We start from the raw sequence: 13531 nt of genomic DNA, 5'->3' as shown, positions 1-13531 counted from the left end.
ACAGCATGCTTTTCTGTCTCACAGATGCGAAACTGCTCATAAGCTATATTTAGTCTGGGCCCTGAATACACCAAGTGCACAGATACAAAAAGTTCCTTTACTGATTTGACATCTCTCAGGTACCCTATGGCACTCTCTTGCCCCAGTGTACACACACCTCCGCCCTCTGGTGCACTTTGCTGCCCTTGTGTAGCTGTGAAGGTAAGCTGCAGAACGGCATCTTACCTTCATACCAATTTCCACTTATCTGGAGAGACACCTGCAAGAGCATGAAAGAAGTTTGGTCTCCAAAACTTCAAAACCTTGGGGGGTTGGAATTAGATGATCTTTAAGGTCCCTTCCAATCCAAACCATTCTGTGATTCTATGATTCCAAGATCTGCTAAGCTTCTGGCCTCTGCCAGGAGCTGATATATGACTAATTAATACCAACTTTGATGATAGATTTCAATTTGGAAATTAGGTGGTGACCTGTCAGAGCACTGAAGTGTCAAAACTTGACAGAAATTTCTCAGTCCTTTCTCTCTTCCACTTGACTGTAAATATGGCCTTTGCAGGCTTCTCAGGGAAGGTGGGCTGATTTGCCACAGTCTGTAATTATTGCTGGAGGAAGAGCAGACAGCTTTGTGAAACCTCAAAAAGTTAAGGGAATAATTTAAATCACCAACAGACTCAGTTACACTGTGGCATATGAACCTGAAAACACAAAAACTTTCCATGATGCGCAGTCATTATCCTCCTCTGATGGCGGTGTTAAATTGTGCACAATGGCAAGAAAAGCAAAGATCCCAAACCTACCAACTGCTGTGATAAGAGAGAAAATCCTGAAGTGAACAGGACTGCAGTAGGATTGTGACATTTTAATGATAGTTTAGAAATACAAAAATGTCTGGAGACAGTCAGTCTTCTATTCATTCTCTTTCTGTGTGAATAGCAGTCCTGATGGAAGGATAAGGTGAAATTCATCAACTAGCCTTTCAGTTTTGTAGTCATAGATTTAAGAAACTATTTTAAAACAGAAATAATTTTTATCTGAAAATAATGTGGCGAGTTTTAGTTTTGCTTCTGCCAAGATCTGTCTATAACCAGTGATAGAAATACATTGCACGTGGCCCTGGTTTCTTCTGTTTTTTGTTTTTTGTTTTTTTTTTGTTCGTTTGTTTGTTTGTTTGTTTGTTTTCCCCAAGTTCACATGATCTGAGCACTACCTAATGAGTCAGAATCCCCCAAATGATGTCTTCCTGAAATTCTAAGATTTTCCAGTCAATCTGACATAAAGCCTGTATAACACATCAATATATAGTTGTACCTCTCTGACTAAATAGGGAAGTATTGCTTTGCAATTGAGATTGGTGAATCTATGCAGGTAGGTTGAGATGGAGAAACCGGGAGAGAGCCTGAGTATCGGTGAGAAAAGTTCTGGGTGGAGAGAGAGAGATCACATCTAGACTAAGGAAATAAGTGCTGTTAAAAATGTGATGTTTCGGTCAGTGCAGCCTCTAGGTTGCCTTCAGGACTCATTAAAATAGAGTTTCCCCACTTCCACTAGGACTTTAAAAAGTTTAGCATTTCAAAAAAGCTTTTTAAAAATACATCTTGTATACAGACAAAATATAGCGTTGAGGAAGTAGTGGAAGGAAAAACTGCGCAGTGGAGAGTAATTCACACAGTGCCTTAGGAAGGAAATTAAATATGTATGTGAGGTTTTGGGGGAGGATCTGTAGCATGAAGGCCTATCTGTGGAACATTTTATTTGCCTTGCACACAGTCATACCACAAGACTGCTTGATTTAGCTCACGAAACAAAAGGTTTCGTAATATGTGGTTGCTCGATATAGTTGCATAAGAACAGTAAAACTGAGAAAATGGTAGCCAGTCTGCAATTATTAGAAGTAATCAGATGACTGGTACCAAACTGCAAATAGGTAACATCCATCTGGCCAGGCCGGAAGGAACTGACTGGATTTGGCCTGTGAGAAGAAGTAATCCGTTGGACCATGCTGGGCCAGGGCTGTGTTGAAGGGCCTACAAACAGCAGTGAAAAACCAGGGGCTAGAGGTCAGGTGTCCACTTCATTTTCAGCCTTCCTCATCAAAGAGCTTTCAGTCCAGGCTGTCTTAATCTCAGAAACCAAGAACCAAGGCAGTGGCTTCCAAGCTAAAATGGTGTCACATTCACAGCACGGTATTCTGAAGACTTAGCTAACAGGTGTGATAAATGCTTGCGCTTTAGCTGGTGATGGATGAACTGCCTAGCTGAAGTTTTGAGACGGTGATGTCTCAGCCTCACAGGTAGGTACTCCCATCATGGTGGCCCCAGTCCTGTGTTTACAGTCACAACAGATCCAACATGAAGAACTGTGAAGTTTGGGGGGAAATGTCACCCATGTGTACGGGGTCTGGCTGGGATGGAGTTAACTTTCCCTGCAGCAGCCCATGCAGTGCTGTGCTCTGCACTTGTAGCTAGAACAGCAGTGGCATCACACCAGTGTTGTGTCTGCTGCTGAGCAGTGCTGGCACAGCGTCAGGACTCTCTCTAAACCCCCTAGGGGTGGGCAAAAATGTGAGAAAAGAAACATCACCAGGGCAGCTGACCTAAACCAACCAAAGGGATATTCCATACCATATGATGTCACACTCAGCAATAAAAGGTGGAAAAAGGAAGAAGAGGGGAGGGGTGGGCTCTTGTTGTGAAAATGTCTGTCCTCCCGAACACCGGCTACGTGCACTGAGGCCCTGCTTCAAGGATGTGGTCAAGCATTGCTCATTTGTGGGAAGTAGAGAGTAATTTCTTCCCTCTGCACTTCCACACAGCCTTTACTTGTTTTGTTTTGTTTTTTCCCTTTCCCCCTCCCTTTTCCCCTTTCCCTTTTCCCCTTTCCCTTTTTTCCCTTTAGTTAAATTGTTTAATTAATAATAATATTTCCTTAATAATTACTTTTTCCCTTTAATTAAATTATCCTTATCTCAACCCGTGAGTTGTTCTTTCCTTTACTTCTTCCCCTCCTCTTCTAAGGAGGGGGAGCGAGAGAGCAGTTGTGGTGGAGTTCAGCTGCCTAGCACGGTAAAACCACCACACCATGTTTGAACCAAACATGAGGGAATCTGCACATATTTGTTTGATTTTGAGGGACAATCTGTAGAGTGTGAAAGCACTGTTGTCAGAGACCAGCATGGCCTTATTAGAGCAGAGGAGCTGCAGAGCTGTGAGAAGTGCATTTTATCCAGTGCCTGAGTGGACAACTCGGTGTACCAGGCATTGGCCAGTAGCTTCTTGAGTTCACAAGTCAGTAAAAAATTAATAGAAATTCACTGGTGTAATAAACACGACTGTCACCAACTACATGTCCCAGGAGAAATATCAGCACCCGGTAGCAGAAGCTTTTGAGGGCTGCCATCAGTTCTTCTCCACAGTATCGTGTTGTTCTTGACTGTCTCTCAACCATTCTCTCTATTCCATAAGCTCATACATTCTGTTTCTAAAAATAATTATGCTAATAATACATCGAGGCTCTAAAAAATTTGTCATACTGGATTTGAACAAAATGCCTATTTCCCCCAAAAAATGGTTAGAGAAGAGTGATCATGGTTTTAAACACTGACCTTTTGCTCCTCTTTGGCTGGGTGAAATATGTTACAGCTTCTTTATTGCATATGAAAGAGAAGAGGTACCTTCCTATGCCACAGAGAATGGAAATGAAATACATTTCTGCCTTCAGCAGTTGAACAACAAAATAAACAAAACAGTTCTGGGAGCCTGTTGGAAAACAATGCGGTCCAGGGCTCTTCAGTTTATCATGGCGGTTTGGCAGACTTCAGCCTAAGCTGAGTACTGCTCGGGTATATACGAAGTCAGGAGGGCTGGCAGAGTGGACTTGTTTATCTGCAAGGGTGCGCACATGTTTAACAAGGAGTGTGCTTTACAGGTTTGTACTTAGAGATGGAAATTATTTCTGCTGAACTCCTCACTCATGTTAAACCACATTCACCAGTTACGTTTGCATTGGCAAATTTACAGTAACAGTTAAATCAATCCCGCTTGGATGGGAAGTTCTGTTTGTTCATACTAAACAGGGGTGGTGTTAGCTCTTCCTTTTAGCCAGATGTTCATGTGAGTCACACCTGAGATAATCAATAATCCGGGCAGTGACAGCCAGAAATAACGGCAGTACAGGAACCCCAGATTCAGTTAAGGTAACATTAACTTTATCCCCTGCCTGGTTCCACATTTCCACCTGTTCTCTGATACCTCAAAGCAACACAGTCCGTTTCCTGCACCACACAGGACAGATGGCAGGTTCAGAGGCCACAAGGGAGCTGTAAGTGCTGGGCCATGCTCCTGTAGCAGAGGCCCAGAGGCTCTTTCCTCCCGTGGAAACTCAGTCTTAAATTTAGCCCCTGGCGTCGGCAAGCACGAACTGAGATCTTCAGCTTTTGTGCAAACAGCACACACTGTCAAATACGCCCTCATCTCCTCTTAGGTAGTAGAAGTGGGCTGGGTGTAGTGCATGGTCCCTGGACTGCCAGCTGGACTGCCGTGCTGAACTCAGAGAAGAAATTTTCATAATCCTTGGTTATGTTTCTCTGCTAGATCCCTTTGGATTGCAAGACTAATTCTGAGAATAAACCATTATGTTCCTCTTAGTTACAAGCTTGCTTACCGCTCTTTAAAACTTGCACACACTCTATCATATCTCACTTGTAGAAATCAATGAAATCTGGAGGTGCAGTCTATAACATTTCAGTTGATGGTCAAATGCTTGAAAATAACACTATTAAATATTTTATTAGAAATCTGGATTGATGGGCAGAAAGTAAAATAATGCTTTTTATTAAAATTTAGGTTGGGGATTAATTTAATATTTTTCAGTCTTTGCAACTGAGTATTTGGAACTATGCTTGCTGAAGTATGATTAGTTCTGATATGTTTTTTATTTCTCTTTTCTTTGCCTTAAGCATGCTTCTTTTCTGCTGTTTCTAGTATGACTAATGGAATCAAATGCAAATAACATGGAAGTTAATATTTCATATGTCATAGCAGCAGAACCTTAAGTGTAGTTTAAGTTTAGAAATTTATTAAAGTTGTCCAGTAAATCTCAGATCTCATCAAAAAAATCTGAAATATCAACACAATTTTGAAAGACTAATCTTTTATTAATACAAGTTACATTAAAAAGAAATAAACCTTGCAACAAGAGAAATATTATGTACGTTAAAAATGTCCAAAACCATAAAAAGGTTGCTCTAAAATTATTTTAAATTAAACATGAGAATCTAACAAAGATAACTGTGATCAACTTTCCTTCTGTGAAAATGGCAGTTAAATTTTTTGATGGACTCCTGCCATCTACTGCATGATGTAGGAAATGCAGCATAAAAATGTGAAAACCAGGAGAAATCTACCTGCTGACAGTTCAATATAAAAATAGTTCCTATTTTATAATAATTCCAATGCTTAAATACCCTGCATGAAATGTTTTCTCTATCTCTGTAATTTCAGAAAACAGTTGTGCGTGTCTCATCCATTCGGTGTGTCAAAGTCACTCTGGATCCATGATGTGAAACCAGGTGAAGGCTGAGGAAAGGTAGGAAACCGTGCACAGTCTTTAAAGCTTCAAAAGTCCTGGGGAGAACAGTAATCTCAGTCTATACTTGGGGCTAAAAGCTTTGCAGACTGCCTGCACCTGATCTGTTTCCCACTGTGAGTTAGCAGTGTAGTCTGGACCAACCTGTCTTGAGGGCGGAACTTGGAGAACCTTTAATGTAGCAAGGCTGGTTCAAGCTGCGTATCTTCATTTAGCACTGGAGACAGAGCATGCAGGGGAAAAGGAGTCCTCTTCTTTTGCTCAGAAAGCTGATAGAGTTTGATTCCAGAGATCTTGCTCTAAGCAAGCTTTCATGCTACATGTTTTCTTGTCTCCGAAATGTGTTGACTGTTCAGGGATGCGCCTTTAAAATCAGTTAACATTTGTTTGTTCGGGAAACCATTGCCCCTGCGAATTCTGTTTTCAGGAAACAAGGCAACATCCATATACTGTTTGGACCCACACTATCAAAAGAAATGGCGTTCACCGTGGGTGTCCAGGATCCATTTTCATAATATTTTGCAATCTAGCTGGTGATGATCCAGCCTAATTCCCTACTCTTCAGCACATTTTCAAATTCCTGTGAGCAGCCTTTCCAGAACTGTCCTTACATGACATAGCAGTGACAACCATTCACCCTCAACCAGCTTTAACTGATAGCTGTTATGAAAGACAGAAGATAGTGTCCAAGGCTGATAGACTGATAACCACCCAGATAAGCAAGCAGAAGGATGCAACAGGACCTCTGCTGCCTGTATGCAAAGTGCTGATGAAAGGACATCTGCTTCCAAAGAAAGATGCTATATGAATTAGGTGTCTCCTGTGCTGATAAAGCTACTTGTGGTCTGCCATGGCCAGTGCACTAATAGGCTTAATAATATCACCTAATAGCATTAGCTGTTTGGCCTTAGTTGCCTCCTCTGAAAACATGCTCTAAGTCTTTGGATGAAACCTCAAAATATTTAGCCTGACTACATTTCCTAGCCCACTGATTCATTTAGAAAGGATTACGGTCTGGACACAACTACAGATGTGGTTCTTCTAGTTTCTTAAAGCAGGTTTAGAGTCTGTTGTAGGCTCCTGGCTTCAGCAAAATGAGGCTCCTACAAGCACAGGATAAAAAAGCATTTAATGGGTCATGAAGTCTTTGCTGTTACCCATAGCCTTGTCAGAAAATCCTGTGAATAAACTCCTGTAGTTCTCTCAAGACTGAGAAAAAGAGAGAGAGCAGAATTTCTTACCTTCTGATTTCCTTAATATTTTAAATTTCCTTTGCCATGGTGGCATTTTAGACTAAATTTTAAATAATTGATTAATAGCTCACTTTTTCTATCTAAATGAGTTTCTAAATGAGAAATCCAGTACTGAATCATTTCTAATACCCTAATTTGTAAGGCCATCTCCAAGTTAAAATTCGTTAAATGAAAATTCAGTAATTACAAGCTCCTTTATGTATACTGTCCATAAAATGTCAGCGTTTCAAGTTTTTAATCAGACTATAAGCCTTTTAAATTCTGTAACTGCATAAAATTAATAGCAATTCAAGAGCCATTGGTGGAGCTTGGCTTGAGACCTACTGACTAGACCTTATATCATTGGGAACTGGTCACTACTATGCAAATCAATTTAAAATACACCAACATGATAAAAATTGAATATTACTCAGAAGTTAGCTACTGCTTGGATTCAATATATGAAATTCAAACAAGAACAACTTCAGAATAGTATATATGTATTAGTGTTGCAGTAGAGTGTGTGTCTGAGCACATCTGCCTGCACAAAATTCTTGCTGACCTCTAGTGACGGGAGCATTTCAGATCAGGTCAAGTCTCATAAATTTGCAACTCCTTTACCTGAGGAACTTGAGGACTGAAAAAAAAAAAAGTCAGAGCAAGTTCACAGTAACTTTCCTGCAATTCAAGAGGTAATCTGTTTGCTTTGTGATTCCTAGAAGATTTGGATGTCATTAAGGGCCATCCATTAAGTATAAAACATGTTTTGCATTTTTTACTCTTTCTTCTGAACTAAAGGACCCTAAAATACGAGAGAAGCCCCAGGAAAAGCTCTTGGCTTGCCACCATTTTTGCAAAGTTGTTCTACTAGCAGCAAAAGTAAAAGAATTGTGTCCCCAGATTTTCTTCCATTCTTTCACTCCTTCAGTACCCCCAGATTGCTTCTCAGTTTTCTACTTACTTCACTGTTCAAAAGGCAGCACAGCCCGCTGGGTTAGTAGTTTGCACTTAGACTTGAGCTGCCTCTGCTCGGTAGCTCCAGGCTGACTTCCTAGCCAGCCAACACCTCTGAGATGGACGAGGGTCTGTCCCTCTCCTCACAACAACATGGTCTTTGTTGCATTGGAAAATCAGACCAAATTGTCCAGAGCAGACACTAATTTAGAGGCTTCTACCTGAATTACACCATGCTGGAATTTTCCAACAGACTGTTGGGCCAAATAGAGAATCCTAACTGGTCCTCTATTCCCTCCCCCTCTGGAAACTTCCAGGGAAAGTTGCCATGCTGCTTCAGATCAGGGTTGTGTTGGGGAGAAGTCCAGTGAGACAAATGCTCATCTCTGGCTTTCGTAGAATGTGACTTCAGAAATGTTATTACATGGACTAGTATTTGCATAAAACAGGATTTCACTCAAAATCAGCCCAATTCTAAAAGACAAAGGAAAGGCAGAGATCCATCGGTTAAATAATTCTGTTGAAAAATTTCCTTTTCTTCTGTCATCTGTCCGCATAGTTTGACAAGGAATGTTAATTGAGGAAGACATTTTAACATGTGGGAGGGATTGTGACAATTTTATGTGGCTGCACAGAGTAGGAAGAAGGCAAAGACTATGAAAGTGTGTGAGAATCTTAGCCTTTCACTTATAATACATTGAAATATTAGCATCTGACATATTTCTCTGATTTTAATACATTGAAATATTAACATCTGTTGTTTCCCCAGTTTTCTAACATGTTTTATTATGAAAAGATGGACATAACTGGAAGTTTAGTAACAGTATCCCTCCCAGGTAGTCTGGACAGGTCTTGCAACACATGATGTAGGCCTGGGAGGGATTTGGGGATGTTTAGTCTTGCCCAAGAGTTCTTCACCCACAGCTCTTCATCCTTCAGCATTGATGGATGATTACTATGAAAATTGGAAAGATGAATTCAAATGTTAGATGACCTCTCAATCACCTTTTAGGAACCTGGATCCAGTGCTCATTTAGGAACTTGGATCCAATACACATCTACTTAACACAGGCTTCTGTGTTAAGTAGATGTTACTTATACTTTATTCCAAGGAAACAGCTTATGTGTAGGCACTGGAACAAAAATCCGTTGTATATCAGCTGCTCAAGGGTAACTGAACTTTCTCTTAGAGTAGCTGTGAGGCAGTTTGAGATAGTTTACCCTAAACTGACTTGTGTAAATATGTATAGAGAGAGGTTTTTAAACATAAAAGGTATGAAATATTTTTTCCTAAACCAATACTGAAAATGAATTTAATGATTCAGAGCTGACCTACTTGTGGGTGTATACCATAATTTTCCTCTGAAAGAGCTCACATTTGCATATACCTCTTGCTCAGAACTTTTGAGATCTTTTCTTTTTAAACCTTTCCAGTATTTTATGAATTTTTGTAACCTATCCCAGAGCTCAGTCACTCTCTGATCAGACTCCTACCCCCCATAGCTTCTCTCAGTCCTATAAAGCTGCAACTGTACACCTCTGTGGTGATAACAAATTCCCTCACTAAAAACAGCACTCATAGAGAGTCTTTCAAGAGACACTATACATATATTTTGTACAGTTGTTCTCTCTTCCTGTTTTAGTGCACAGGATTTGATTCCTGCCAGGTCTTCCCTCATGATACCTCATGATACATATTTGTGTGTTTGTTTTATTGAGGACAAAATACATCTTCACTTTCAGAGAACTTGCTGAGTTCCTCTTCACCAACCAGAAGGAAGGGGAAAAGGAGGGAGAAGCAGGGACAAAAGGAAAGGAAAAGTGGTATTACAGACCCATTTTGTAGATGAAACATGGCAGTCTATGACTTAACCACATGCTCTTTGACAGCATGACATAGCAGCAAAATCAAGTTTGTGTTATCTAGAATAAGTTTATGTAGAGGACTGAGTCATATTTTAAGAGGTTAAGAGCTTTGACTTCAAAAGTCCTTTGTACCAGAAGCACTGCCTTCAGCTCTATTTTTAACCTTTTTTTTTTTCCTTTCAAAGCAAAAGAAATTACATAGCCATTATACATCCCTTTTGCATTTCAGTGTGTGCCAGGGGCAAGCATGAAAGTTTCTTTCAGCATCTGATGACTCATAAGGTTGTTTCTTTGACCAGTCAGCCTTTGGCTTGACATGCTCAAGAATCAAACCAAACAGTAATTGCCTGGTTTTACAGATTTTTTTTTTTTTTTCCCCTAACAGGATGGTATTTCAGTTGGCATAGAAGTTGTCCCATAAATGGTTTTGATTTTCCATATGAGTACATTATTGGTGCTTCTAGGTGTCCACAACCACCCCACTTCTCCTCTTAAAAGAAAAATGAGAGGCATTTTGTTTTTACATTCTGCAGAGCTATGTCAGATGGACAAAGTGACCATGTGTCTGTTTCCAAAATCTAAAATATGGTCTGGCTCTAACCATCATGGTTTCATGACTAACGTTGGCCAGAGGATGTATTACTTGGATCATGAGCTTGCACATCTGCCAGAAGGATGCCAATCTGTTTGGTCGGAAGAAAAAGGCCAACAGCATTGCCCTGCAAGGGTGACACTGCATGCGTTTCATTGTGTATTTCCAACCAGGCACCTACAGCAACAGTGAGCTTAACTCACTAAGCTTTAAAAAGTCTTTTTAGACGGATTGTCTTCTGTAGTGGCAATACACGCTACATATATTAGTTTCCTGAAATTTCCACAAGGCAAGAGGAGAAAAGTTACACAGTTATGTATTCTACCTTCAGCAGAATCTGAAACTATGGTCCTCAGAGCACACATGAAATGCAGTTCTGCAATGTCCGGGAAATAAACTGTCACCAGATAAATCCATTGGTTGAGTCCCCTTCTTTCTTTTTAGTTCCTACACTTCTTAGATTAGGGATTGCTATCAGGGCTGGAAGATGTTAACTTTGGAAAACAGTGAAGGACAAAGAGGTGGGGTGTCTTTCCATGTTCCCTCTCGTGCTGTTTTTTATATTATTGTTTCATAATACACGGTGCTGTACCATTGATGAACTGAACATTTCAATTAGTTGGAATGAGAAAAACAACCAAAGAAACAGCTGTAAGTAATACCTCCTTTTCCGACAGCGGATTACATTTCACTGAACTGGAAATCAAATCAGAAACCTAGCAGATTGTGCAAATCCCCCTAGAAGTCCATTTGCACCTTTGGCAAAAGATGCCTTTGAAAACTCTTCCCTAAAGGACTTACCTCTTAGAAAGGAGAATAAAAAGGGGGGAGATGGCAAAGAAGAAATAGAAGGATGCAATGTGGGTTCTCAGAGTTATTCTTTATTAAACTTCATGTTGAAACCCACTGAAAATTGGCAAAGCTTCCAGGAAAATTTAGCAAAGAAACAGCTTGCAGTAATCTAGCAACAAGGGTTACTATGGCAATAGCAGTACACTGTGAGATTTAGTACATATAATTTTCCATGATTCATGGTATATTTTTAGCTATTTTTCTTTTTGTTCTGTCATGCAAATTGCCTTTCTGAATAAAAGGAAGGACAGAATCGGCTAGGTCTTGCCCTCAGAAAAGATAGAGAGGTGTAAGTTGGTGCTTAAGGGAAGTCTTTGTGCTCCAGCCTCATATGATCAACCATCCTAAAGAAATCTTGGGGTCTTTACTCCTACCTCATTCATCTTGTCTTGAGGCTTTAACACCACTGATTGTTCCCCGCTTCTTGAATTCTTTCCATCCTTTATTCCCCTTAATTTCCTTCTCCAATTCTTCTCCCCCTAGTTCACAGTCTGAACCCTACAAATAATTTTTCTCTCTTCCTTCTTTTCCAGCTATTATCCAACATAATTCTTTTCCATACCACCATCTCTTTTCTTTGTGGCATGGTTTCTACACAGGCATTCTAAAACCTGGCTCCTAGCTCCTCGCCCCCCTCCTTCTGTGCAGTCCTCTCTTTGGCCTCTTTGTGGCTTGCTCATAGCCTGATCTGATCAGGAGTTTAATGTTCTTTTATTCTCAACCACAGTGATTCAGTCACTCTCCTAGCATTTAGATAAGCACCATGATTTTTGTATGGCTGTGATGTGCGAGCTGTTACCCTTTGTTTACCCTCGTAATATCTCTAAGATCTGGCCCCCTGTTCTTTGACCAAATGTCAAAAACTGTCATTTGAGGCCTTTTCTTCTACCACATCTAGAGTCTCAGCTCCTGGGCTGCACGTGCTCAGTCATTCAAAATATTGATGAATTCATGATCTTCCCTATGCACTTCTTCAATTACTAGTCTCCTCCTCCTCTGCTGTGACAGGTTCCTTAGCTGCATCAGCTTAGAACAAAGTGTCCTTCTCTATATTGGTGCTTCTGATCATCCCCTTCACTTTACCACTGTCTCCAACTTTTGTTATTGTATTCCACAACTTGTACAGGTGTCTCAGTGCTGTGTTACATTGACCCAGAATATCTCCTTTAACTCCCCTTTTGCAGTTCACCTCCACCACATTGTATGAAACAGTAGCATCTTAGTACTGGTTAGGCAACCAGAAAACTGCACAGAATCATGGGCAATCACCAGAACATGCTCATGCTATTATTCCTTGACCTTCCTTACTCTTCACCTCTAACCATTTGTTTGTTGAATTCATTTAATTATTGTCGCTAATTGGATTCTCGGTGTTTTAAGAGTGGGACTGTCTGCCTGCTATCCCCCTTAGGTATACAGCTCAAAAGAAATTAAGCTCTTTGAAGCCTCTATAAACATTGGAAGGAAGGCATAAATTGAAGAAGTGACTAAAATGCTGAAAAAGAGCAGTTTTTTAAGTTAGTAAAGGCTGGGGAGGCTTACAAGGATCTTTGGAAAACCTAGTACAGGATCAGAATGTAGATATCCACTATTCACAACTCCTCCTGATTTTAGTATTAGCTTCTAGTATCAGCATACATAAGTACAAATAAACACATACAAAATAAGAAAATATTCTTAACAATGAAAAGTTAAAAACATACAGAAAAGTAATTTTGCCAAAGCAAAATATAATTATATAGCCAAACTTCCTGCTATATTTACAGGAAAAAAGCTGCCTGCTTGTTTATGTATATTAATGAGTTTATGTACATTCATGTTTATGTATATTCATTCAAAGTCTCACAGTGCCTCATCTCAAGACACAGCTGATCAGTAGCTGGGGCTGTGGTGCAGTGTTGCATAATGCAAGTTTATGACTTTGCAAGATGTCATTTTCCTTTCCAGCATTTCTAGGTTTGTTTTTTTTTCTATGTTCAGAAAGTAAAGTATTTCAGATAAATACACTCTTTGCATGTTTTTTACACCATATAGGACATATTAGATACAGTCATGGTATAAATATAGCAATACAAATTGTCTTCTGTCACAGAGGATACTGGACTAAAGATGTCCTCGTCTGTTCTGTGTTAACGCTCTTGTGTTTCTCAAATTAAGTTTTTCTTCTCAGTGAACCACTGTGATGCATGGCAATATGGGCATGAGGTAAAGTCAAAGGAAAAGCTTCCCAGCTCTGAGAAACCGTGTGTGTGTGAGAAAGAAGGAAAGAAGGAATGCCCCATCCCTCAGAATAGGTGATGGGTGCAAAACGCAAAGAATGGGAGTTCCTCTCTCAAGAATCAGTAGTACTGGGGCTCCATCATCTTCTCTGTAGTCCCAGCAGTCTCCCCTGTTTCAGCAGGCTTAGCTGGGTGAAGGCTTTGCTGTGCTCCAGGCAGCACTGCGGGATGGG

Source organism: Anser brachyrhynchus (genome assembly GCF_964034855.1).
Source record: "Anser brachyrhynchus genome assembly, chromosome: 5".
NCBI classification, from domain to species: Eukaryota; Metazoa; Chordata; class Aves; order Anseriformes; family Anatidae; genus Anser; species Anser brachyrhynchus.
Note: the sequence above shows the minus strand (reverse complement) of the source record.